The 12116-nt window shown below is 43.7% G+C and overlaps 1 protein-coding gene across 4 annotated transcripts in view; it reads right to left on the bottom strand.

The window, feature by feature from the left end:
- Positions 1-9869, bottom strand: part of LOC126100793 (fatty acyl-CoA reductase wat-like) — a 253262-nt gene extending 243393 nt beyond the window's left edge. Inside the window, exon 1 of one of the 4 annotated variants that reach the window (XM_049911417.1) lies at positions 9778-9869. The gene's annotated coding sequence lies outside the window, so the exon portion shown is untranslated. The remainder of the gene's footprint in view (positions 1-9777) is intronic. The other 3 variants (XM_049911416.1, XM_049911415.1, XM_049911418.1) reach the window with 3 other exon arrangements.
- Between the last annotated feature and the right edge of the window lie 2247 nt (positions 9870-12116).

Below are 12116 nucleotides of genomic sequence, written 5' to 3'. Positions count from 1 at the left end.
CCGTTTTAAATCCATCAGCGGGAAGTTTCAATGTAGCAACATATCTCCCTTTGTTTAGCTTTGAAAACATTAAAGCACTTTTATTCCGTCTACGCAGGTACATTGTCGCTCTTCAGCCCAGTGAATTTACAACCTATACAAGTATAGTTAAAAATAATTTTTTTAAGTAGACGATTTTACGTTGAAGATTTTAAGTAAAAGACTGACGGTAGTTTTTAGAAAGAAAACGGAACTCTTCACGGTATTAAGTTGTAGGAACTGAGCAATCAGATGAAGGGAGTTTTTGTGGGAGAGCGTTATATAGAGGGAAAGGGACAGAGGAGTGGATTCTTTCGTGGGCTACGGAGGGGGAGGAGTGGTTAAACTTAATGTCATCTGGGATTTTAACAGATTCTCACTGGTAGAAATGCAACGTAGTTAGCTTGCGTTACGTATTCAAGACCAGAATTTTAAAAAAAAAGTTTCCGTTATATAGGATCGTTTAGAGGGATCTCGGCTCTTGGGAAGTCTCGACACCTTTATGAACCGCGTCTGTGGCGGAAAGAAGTGGTACTAAAGACCACACGGTATTTCACTACTTGTGGTTTACGGAACAAGAAAAGCAGACTAAGTCTAATACGAATCGTGACGCATGAGTTACTTAATACTTCTGAGATAAATATAGCCTCTACAGGCGGGACTGTAATATTTCGTAAGTAATTTATAACAATTTAAGAACTCTGTGCGTGGTATTTCCGGATCGAAGAGTTCTCTTTGGAGGTTAATAGTTAAAGGAACTATCACTGCAACTGGGAAATGTTTGACATCTGTTGGTAGACCTTTTAGTTTCGGACTGTTGTCATTCGGGAAGATTGCAGTGCGTGTGCGATTCCCCTTAACTTTGTATCTTCTCTCATTTCAGGTTGAAGATACCACTTAAATATGAGAATAACGATGTGCTTGGGCAGAGGAGTGCAGAAGACTTGGCCACAATAATAAAACACACTAAAGAAACTGATGTCATCATAGCTGCGAAAGGATTCAACATCCGAAAAAACATTCTGCTTTCTAGACGCATCACAGGAGCTTCAGTGAACAGCCACAACTCTCGACAATGGCCATATTTTGCTGTTAGATTGAAGGCTTTCCTTTGACCTTTGGGCCCGTCGACCTAATGGAGCTGGTATTTAAGTTCGCTACCAAGTATATTTGTCGGTCATACCGGGGAACTGCAATGGATACCGCTCGCACATTACGTTTGGAGACGAAAGGTCTCTTCAAGTTGCCATTACTGTACAGCCGAACTTGTCCCCCCATGTCTATTAGAGAGAAGAACAAGAAAAAAAGGTGAAAACACTACATGAAGAACTCAAATCGTTGTCTTGTTACTTCGAATAGTTCTAAGCTCTTTGAACTATCAGATCTTTAAGTATGAATATAAATTAAGTGGAACGTGTAAAACAGCAATTTAATGGTACATTACGTTTGTATTTATCAACTGGTTGCTGCCTTAATTTGTTAGTTTATGGAGAAGCTTAACTCTGGGTGATACAGTTCTCAATGTCTTTATTTTTGTAAAAATAAAAACGTGCAAATATTAGTTGTAAAAATTTCACTGTTTTCATGATCTATACATAAAGTAAACATTATTTAATTTCGCCACGTGGTGCTGAATTTTGACTTAGCCGTATGTGCGTATGTGCCATTGTCTAAAACTACTTGAAATAAACTAAAATAAACAATGCTGACACAACTGTGCGAAATTTGATGGTTTAATTTGTGTAGATAAATCTCGTGAACCTCGTTGGAAAATACACAAAAACGGTTCACGTGTGGTCTGAATATGATGCGGAAATGATGTTTCTCATGTGATGACTGTGAAAGAATTCTAAACCATAGATTTCATATGAATATTTACATCCACCTTGTTAAGGGAGAAACTGACATTTGTAGGTGTAACACAACGAAAAATACATCCGTAATATAATAACTATTATTTCTTTTGCTAACAACTAAAATAACTAAAACAACGTGTCTAGCAATAACCTTTCACATAAAAGCTGGTATTTTAGAAATCACAAAGTAAAGTTCTTTTTTATTGTAAAAACTCGAGACATTCTTAAACGATTATACTAAATTTTAAGGAATAACGAACTGAGACAATCAGTGGTGTTTCTTATAGAAAAATAAATTTAAGTAATCACGTATCATAAGCAAATCATTTGCGCAACATTATAACAAACTGAGAAAGGGATATAAACAAAGTCTGAGTGCCAGACTAGAAACCTAAAAGTGTCGGCTTTGATCCTTAATAGATCCTAGAATTCTATCTTTTACGATTGACACTGGTGTGTTTATGTGAAGAATGCAAAATTGCGATACAGTTTGAAGCACAAGATAAACGGCGTGTTCTCGAGCAATTGGATGTGTTGTGTTGTATTCATCATTACGAAAACAGGTTTGATGTAGCTCTCCAGCCCAGTTTATCTTACGAAAGTGCTTTCACATCATCATAACAAATACACACAAATACACCTTCATCCGTTTTGCTTACTGAATTCAAACCATACTCTTTCTCTACAATTTTTATCCCCTTACCAACCCCAGCACCATGAGGCATGAAGGAAATGTCAGTTTGGTAACGAAAGAAACGGGGTGTGGTGTAAAACTTGGAAGAGGGGGGGGGGGAGACCAATACTAGAATGCAATAAGTGGGTCCAATGTTAGGGGGACCAGAATATAATGTCGTTTCTACACATGTAGATACTCATTTGTTATTTATCAGCTCATTGTGTACTTCAAAGTCACGCCAAAGGCAGTTTTAAGGCTGGAGGGACTTGTTTACTCGTAAGTAATTAGTTTTTTCAGTTTACAATAAAGCGGACAGCCAAATACCAAAAGAGGTTCATATCCGGCACCGACTGCTTTTTGCGTTTCGCAAAGTTACTAACGCAAAAGTTGCTATCAAAAACATTCGCAATACTTTCCCAAGTGCATTAGTCGTTCAAAATGTCAGACGTGGTTTTTTAAGTTCAGATCCGGTGAGTTTGATCTTTCCGACTCGTATCGATCACGAAGACGAACCAGACCTGGTCGACCATCCAAGAACATTTGCAACACGCTGGTAAAGACAAACAGCGGCAACCGTTCCACCACGTGCAACTTATTGCTTCAGCGGCACAATGTAGAAGCCGTGTTTGATCGCTTGATCACTGGATGTGAAAAATCGGTCGTCTATGATAATCCAAAACGCAAAAATCAGTGTCTCTCTCCTAACGAAGCGCCACAAAGTACAGCTAAGCCACGTTTACACGCCAAAAAGGCGTTTTGGTATGTTTGGTAGAGTATTCCCCGGGTCGTTCATTTTGAAGCGCTGAAACTTGGACAAACTGTTAATCCTGCCCTTGACTGTGAACAACTGGGTCGAGTAAATCAGTTTTTAATTTCTATATTGCAGTACCAGTGTTCGTAAGAATAATAATGCCATGTGGCGACTACAGCCGTTATGAAATACGTGAAATGTATTCGCCGTTACAAATACGATAAAGGAATGACGACAAGGAAAATTTGTACCTGACCGGAAATCGAACCTGAATTTCTCGCTTCACGTGAGCGGCCGCCTTAACCGATCCGGCTGTCCGTGCAAGACTCAATGCCAGACCCAAACTTCCATGTTTTGTCGTTGCTGCGTCACAGCCTGTACTCGTACAGATATTGCGTAACACTCGTACAAGGGAGGACACTTTTAATTGAAAGTCGCTGCCTAATATTGGCACATGAATACGATGTTGCAGTGCCTGTGTTGTTAAGAAGAAAGATGCATTGCTCCTTCAGACAAGCATGCCGTGAGTCGTGCACGGCTAGCCCAAGCGATTAAGGCGACCGCTAGCGAAAAACGGGAAATCCGATTTCGAGTCCCGCTCCAGCATAAATTTTAATTGCCATCTGATTCCCTTGTTGATGGTTATTCGTATTCGCAACTGCGAATACATTTCGAGCAATCTTTAACTGAAAATTACCCAGCGATAGTCGACAGAAAAGGCGTTATTTTTCATCATGACAATGCAAGAGAGCACTGCAGCAGACAAACCCTGGAAATGATGAATTAGCGTGGGACGGGTTACCTCACCCACCATACTCGCCCGATGCTGCACCATCGGATTCCCATTTATTTCGATCGCTTGCCAAGTGGCATAAACTGTGAAAAATTAGCATGACGTCCAAAATGCCTTCTCCGGAAATTTTTTGCTCCAAAATACATTGACTTATATCAGTCTGGCTTCACAAATTTGCATACCAGATGGCAAAAGGTCGTTAATGAAGGTGATTACGTTATTTATTAAAAATAAAAACGTGTTAACAAATGGTTCAAATGGCTCTGAACACTATGGCACTTAACATCTGAGGTCACCAGTCCCCTAGAACTTAGAACTATCTAAACCTAACTAACCTAAGGACATCACACACATCCATGCCCGAGGCAGGATTCGAACCTGCGACCGAAGCAGTCGCGCGGCTCCGGACTGAAGCGCCTATAGCCGCTCGGCCACCGCGGCCGGCACATGTTAACGATTCATCGTTTGTATCTAATGAAAAAAAAATACATTTCTTTCCGGTCCCTCTAATATTGAGTTGGTGCATACGTTCGTAGCGTTTTTTCATAAATTTAATAAAAACAACACATGCACATAACGGAAACTGTGGTCATCAATATAACATGTTCTCTTTCACTATTTACAACAGTCCGCCAACCCTGGGGAAGCTTTTCGATTCCGTGACTAGAAATCACGTGGTTATGAGGCGAAGAACTCGTCGAGGCACATTTTCGTGCGGAAAGGAAGTTCTTTGGTGGTTGTTCGGCAGGGAGTGGAAAAGGCGAAAATCTGAGGGCGCAAGGTCAGATGAATAAGGTGGGTGAGGAATGAATTCCCAACCTAAATCCCGTATAGTGCTTTTTGTCAGTTTAGCAGAATGTGTGCGGGCGTTATCGTTGAGTAGCACCACTTCAGTCTTGTTGGTCGTTGTTCTTGCAAGTCGTCTCAGCTGTTGACAATAAATGTCAGTGGTGATGGTTACAGCTAGGCGAAGCAGTTGGTAGTACACCACACCGTCACTGTTCCACCAGGATGAACTGGTGTACTGGCAGAATTGAAGCTATTGAGTCGTGTTGGATAGCTCAGTTGGTAGAGCACTTGCTCGCGAAAGGCAAAGGTTCCGAGTTCCAGTCTCGCTCCGGCACACATTTTTAATCTGCCAGGAAGTTTCATAAGTTGCATAACATCATCTTTTGTAACATATTGTGCATACGTAGGAAAAGAAATCCACTACTGTACAGCTACACTACTGATGACAAACAGCTGGAGACAACGTCTGCCGTAAAATGTTGGCGTAACTATCCAGAGCAACCTAAAGTGGGCCGGCCTGAGTGGCCGAGCGGTTCTAGGCGCTACAGTCTGGAACCGCGCGACCGCTACGGTCGCAGGTTCGAAACCTGCCTCGGGCATGGATGTGTGTGATGTCCTTAGGTTAGTTAGGTTTAAGTAGTTCTAAGTTCTAGGGGACTGATGACCTCAGAAGTTTAGTCCCATAGTGCTCAGAGCCATTTGAACCATTTGAACCTAAAGTGGAATGACCATATGAAGCAGACACCAGACTCAGATGCTCAGATTCATCGGAAGAATCTTAAGGAAATGTAACTCATCCACGAAAGAAGTGGCTTATAAGGCGCTTGTTCCCCCGATTCTTGAGTCCTGTTCATCTATCTTGTTTCCCTGCCAGGTAGGACTGATAGATGAGATAGAGTAGATCCAAGGGAAGAGCGGAGCGCTTCGTCACGGGATCGTTTAGCTGGTGAGAGAGCGTTACGGAGATGCTAAACAAACTCCACTAGCAGACGTTACAAAACAGGCTTTGTGCATCACGGAGAGATTTACTACTGAAATTTCAGGACAGCACTCTTCAGGAGGAGTCAGGCAACATATTACTTCCCCCGACATACATTTCGCGTAATGACCACGGAGAGTAAATTCGAGAAATTTGAACCAATACAGAGGCTTACCGAAAATCGTTCTTCCCGCTCACTATTCGCGAGTGGAACAGGGTTGGAGGGATCAGATAGTGGTACCGAAAGTACCCTCGACGACACACCATTAGGTGGCTTGCGGAATAACATGTATCTGTAGATGTGCAGAGGTCTTTTTGTGGAGAATTGCTGCTTTGTTTTGGCTCAACCATCCTTCCTTTTCCTTTTGTTATACTAAAGATATCATTTCTCCTAACGGTGCGGGACAGGAATGGTCGGTGCTGTTTACGAGCCGATTGATGATGAGCAACCAGGGATGTACATGCAGCCACCCTCCGAATTTTTTGATTTTGGATTAGAGCATGCGGTGACCATACACGAGTCGACTTTTGAACCTTCCCCATTGCATGCATGTTGCCAGTTCTCCAGTGAATTGACGTGGGTCGTAATGTATTAATGCGTTTAAACGATCTCATTTTTAAACTTAGAAGGTCTACCTGAACGTGGAGAGTCACTAATGTCAAAACAATCCTTCTTAAAAAGAGAAAACCATTTCGCTCTCCAATGGCATTATCCCCACACACGGCGCAAATGACCGAGCGAGGTAGCGCAGTGGTTAGGATACTGGACTTGCATTCGGGAGGACGACGGTTCAATATCGCGTCCGGCCATCCTGATTTAGGTTTTCCGTGATTTCCCTAGATCGCTTCAGGCGACTGCTGGGATGGTCCATCTGCCAGGGCACGGCCGACTTCCCTCCCTAACCCGATGAGACCGATGACCTCGCTGTTTGGTCTCTTCCCCCAAATCACCCCAACGCAGCGGCGCAAATGTCTCTGGCTAATTCCGCTTTTGTCACCCCTCTACTGAACTAAACAGAAGAATACGTAAGAAATGTTCCGATTTTTCCACTAGGCACTCCATTTTCTAGCGTCCAAATCTGTACTTACTGTCTCCGAACGACAAGATAACAATATGTGAACTGAAATAGTAACAGTGAGCTACAAATAAAATAGCCAACAAACAAAACAAAAACACTACGAACTTTTGAGCCAACATAATATCACTTTAAGACAATATGAGGTTCGTTTATCTGATCTTCCACGTTGTTGGCCATCTCTGACAGGATCACAATGTCGTCTCCAATTCCGAAGTCTTAACTGACTCTCCCAGAAATGTACTTCCTTTCCGAAATTTCTTCTTAGTTTCCTTTGCTGCTTACTGAGTTTTCAGATTGAGCTACACAAGTGATGGGCTGCAATCGAGACTCACTCTGATTTACGGCCTTCCTCTCGTATAAGTTGCTTCTTACATCTGCAATACACTGAGCAGACAGGAAAGGAATCTTGGATAAGTGATTAGAGTCCAGGAAGAAAATGGTTCAAATGGCTCTGAGCACTATGGGACTTAACATCTGAGGTCATCAGTCACCTAGAACTACTTAAACCTAACTAACCTAAGGACATCCCACACATCCATGCCCGAGGTAGGATTCCAACCTGCGACCGTAGTACTCGTGCGGTTCCGGACTGAAGCGCCTAGAACCGCACGGCCATCACGACCGGCGTTCAGGGAGAAGAAACAAAAAGAAATTACCTTTGCCAATGGCACTATAAATCCGTCGGAGACGGAATAGTCCTTGCATTAACAGCTGAATAGAAGGGATAGTGTCTCGAAAAGAAATTATAAAATTATCATTAACGAAATTAAGAGAAATGTAACTGAGTGAAGCCCCATTAAATTATGCTTTGATGAGGTAATAATGTTACTAAACAGACGCTAAAACCCGCAAATAAGGTTTTTCATATTTGGGCAGCAAAATAAGTGACGAGGGATAAAGTGGAGAGGATATAAAATGCAGAGTTGCAACAGCGTAAAAAGTGTTCCTGAAAAACTGAAATTTGTTAATACTGAATACAAATTTAAACATGAGGATAGCCGACCGGTCTAAGGCGCTGCAGTCATGGACTGTGCGGATGATCCCGGCGGAGGTTCGAGTCCTCCCTCGGGCATGGATGTGTGTGTTTGTCCTTAGGATAATTTAGGTTAAGTAATGTGTAACTTAGGGACTGATGACTTCAGCAGCTAAGTCCCATAAGATTTCACACACATTTGAACATTTAAACATGAGGAAGTCTTTTATGAAGGTGTTAGTCGTGAGTGTACCGTTGAACGGAAGTGAAACTAAACTGTAAACGTTGCGGATGAGAAGAAGAAAATTGAAATACTGTGCTACAGATTAAAGATGAAGGTTAGATGAGAAGATCGAGTAACTAATGAGGGAGCACTGCACAGAGGGAAAAGAAACTGTTGAGACAACTTGGAAAAAAATGAGTAAAAAAGTAAATAAACTGACCACGAGAGGGGATCGGTTGGCAGCTCACATCCTGAGACACGAATAAATCGTCAGTTTGGTAAAGAAGGAAATTGCGCGAGGTAAAAGTTGTAGAGGGAGACCAATGCTGCAGTACAGTAAGTGGGACAAAGTGGGTGCAGTGTGCAGTAGTTATGTAGAGATGAAGAAGATTACACTGGGTACAATAGAGTGGAGACCTGCCTTAAACCAGTCTTCACCTCAGAGACCACAACAGGAATGGTCTGGTCATTGTGCTCCTTATCGATTTATCCCCGATGACTTCAGAACCGTTAGAATTTACGTGGGTAACGGTGGAGCATGGTAAGGACCATCCCTGAGCAAGCCTCTATCGACAGGGGATCTCAAGTTGATTCCGTGTTTCTAGATTTCCGGAAAGCTTTTGACACCGTTCCTCACAAGCGACTTCTAATCAAGCTGCGGGCCTATGGGGTATCGTCTCAGTTATGCGACTGGATTCGTGATTTCCTGTCAGGAAGGTCGCAGTTCGTAGTAATAGACGGCAAATCGTCGAGTAAAACTGAAGTCATATCATGTGTTCCCCAGGGAAGCGTCATGGGACCTCTGCTGTTCCAGATCTATATAAATGACCTGGGTGACAATCTGAGCAGTTCTCTTAGGTTGTTCGCAGATGATGTTGTTATTTATCGCCTAGTAAGGTCATCCGAAGACGAGTATCAGTTGCAAAGTGATTTAGAAAAGATTGCTGTATGGTGTGGCAGGTGGCAGTTGACCCTAAATAACGAAAAGTGTGAGGTGATCCACATGAGTTCCAAAAGAAATCCGTTGGAATTCGATTACTCGATAAATAGTACAATTCTCAAGGCTGTCAATTCAAGTAAGTACCTGGGTGTTAAAATTACGAACAACTTCAGTTGGAAAGACCACATAGATAATATTGTGGGGAATGCGAGCCAAAGGTTGCGTTTCATTGGCAGGACACTTAGAAGATGCAACAAGTCTACTAAAGAGACAGCTTACACTACACTCGTTCGTCCTCTGTTAGAATATTGGTGCGCGGTGTGGGATCCTTACCAGGTGGGATTGACGGAGGACATCGAAAGGGTGCAAAGAAGGGCAGCTCGTTTTTTATTATCACGTAATAGGAGAGAGATTGTGGCAGATATGATACGCGAGTTGGGATGGAAGTCATTAAAGGATAGACGTTTTTCGTCGCGGCGAGATCTATTTACGAAATTTCAGTCACCAGCTTTCTCTTCCGAATGCGAAAATATTTTGTTGAGCCCAACCTACATAGGTAGGAATGATCATCAAAATAAAATAAGAGAAATCAGAGCTCGAACAGAATTGAGTTGCAGAGTAATCGTGTGGATGTAGATGTAGAAGCACAGAGGAGTGCTAAGCGGCCGTTGCCCGCAGCGCAGCCGCCGCCGCACCGTACCTGCAGGAGGTCTCCGCTGTGCTGGTAGGTGGGAGCCCGTCGCGTCGCGCGGCTGAGGTCAGCGGCGTCGAGTGCACTGTGCGCCGACTAGCGAGGCGAGAGCCGCGCGCCGGTATTTACACGGCCCCCACCTGGCGGGCCGCGTAGCCACAGGGGGGCGTAGCTGCTCCGCCCCCACCGCGTCCCGCTGCACGATCCGGGGGCATTCGCTCACTCGGCCTGACGAGGAATAATACTGGCGAGATCAGGCAGACTCTTACGTAAAGCTCACAGCATCCACCTTACGTCGACCAGGGAAATTCCCCAAAAATTATACGTGGTGCGGCGCTAACGTCTGTATCTACTCTGTTGTTTTGCTACTGACAGGTGCTTGGCAGAGTGTCCGTAGAATCGCTTTCAGACTGAACTCGGCAAAAAAATGTCGTGGAATACCTCCTACACCGTTTAGGAACCTGCCCGGCGTGGGGCAGCAACTCGACCTGGCGTGGACTCAAAAAGTCGCCGGAATTTTCCTGCAGAAATATTGAGCCATCCTGTTTCTACAGCCGTGAATTGCGGAAGTGTTAGCGGAGCAGGTTTTTGTATACGATCTGACCTCTCGATTATGTCCCACAAGTGTTCGATGGGATTCATGTCAGGCGATCTGAGTTGCCAACTCATTCGTTCGAATTGTCCAGAATGTTCTTCAAACAAATCGCAAACAATTATGTCACGGTGACACGGGGAATTGTTATGGGAACACGAAGACCACGAATGGCTGCAAATTGTCTCCAAAGAGCCGAACATGACCATCGTGCGGATGCACACATATTCCCCGAACTCTTACGCGACTTCTGTGGTGTCACCGCCAGACACCATACTTGCTAGGTGGTAGCTTTTAAATCGGCCGCGGTCCACTAGTATACGACGGACCCGCGTGTCACCACTGTCAGTAATTGCAGACCGAGCGCCACCACACGGCAGGTCTAGACAGACGTACTAGCACTCGCCCCAGTTGTACAGCCGTCGTTGCTAGCCATGCTTCACTGAGAATTACGCTCTCATTTGCCGAGACGATAGTTAGCATAGCCTTCAGCTACATTTGCTACGACCTAGCAAGGAGCCATTACCAGTATAGATATTGAGATTCTATTAATGTATCATCAAGAGCGATGTTCTACAAATGTGGATTAAAGTTAAGTATTCCAGAAGCTACGTACTTTTCTTTATAGCATTCATTACGTATCCTGTTTCAGACCTCACGCCAGCCTGCGTGAGTTTAAGCGCGTGCCTTTCGGCTTCCTCTCATTGTGTCTAGGCTGTCTTGTCTAGACACAACATCTTCCACGAGTAATGAGTGCGTTGGGGTGGGACACTACGAATGTAGTGTGTGGACATACAAGGTGAGAATGTGGGTCTCGCGGGAGGTGTGCGCGAGATAGTCCCTGCAGTCGCACTATCCACCGTGCCCTCGGCGGCTGAGATGGAGAGAGCGTCTGCCATGTAATCAGGAGATCCCGGGTTCGAGTCCCGGTCGGGGCGCACATTTTCCCCTGTCCCCGTTGATATATATCAACGCCTGTCAAGAGCTGAAGGTATATTGAGTGAATAAACAAATGCCGGCACGGTAGCTCAGCGTGTTCGGTCAGAGGGCTGCGTGCTCTCTGTAATAAAAAAACTGAGTCAAGGAACCAACGATCAATTTGAACGGATGTCTTGTGACGGCCGCCCGGACCAAACGCAACGAACTATTTCGAACAAAATGAGTAAAAAAAAAACCCTAGGACGCCCAAGCCTCATTTTCTAACTTGGATGCCTAAGAGGGGGGGGGGGGGGGGTTCGGCGAGCCCACAGGTGGTAAATAAGTTTACTGACGAAAAATTACAACTTTCAAAATGGTTTATGTATTTTAACTAAGGCATCGGTTTATAAATGATGTTAATTGTTATAAATATTGGATTGAGTGAATAAAAAATTGACATATTACAACACAAAATACAGATGTGTTCATATACAATAGACTACTCTCAGTCCTCAACTTCAAGGCAAGAGACACACTTCACAATTTTTTCTGAATGTGTGTTACACACATGTTTATGACACTGTCCACAATACTGTTTTGATTTACTTAGAATTTTGTACTTCTGCTTCTTTGTTTTAGCTTTTCTTGCACGAACATGGCACCGACCTTTCCCTGCAGGAGGCTCACGTGCTTCTGCTGTCACTTCTTTGATTTTCTTTTGTAGAATAGTCTCCATTGTTTGACCAATTTGGTTAGATAACCCTCTTGCATTGGCACTTCTTTCTTCTACCTGCAATTTCACTAGTTCCTTCCCAGATTGCAGAAAATAAAGTTTCCG

Source organism: Schistocerca cancellata, chromosome 9 (assembly GCF_023864275.1).
Source record: "Schistocerca cancellata isolate TAMUIC-IGC-003103 chromosome 9, iqSchCanc2.1, whole genome shotgun sequence".
Taxonomy (NCBI): Eukaryota; Metazoa; Arthropoda; class Insecta; order Orthoptera; family Acrididae; genus Schistocerca; species Schistocerca cancellata.
Note: the sequence above shows the minus strand (reverse complement) of the source record. Positions and strands in the feature narration are given on the sequence as shown.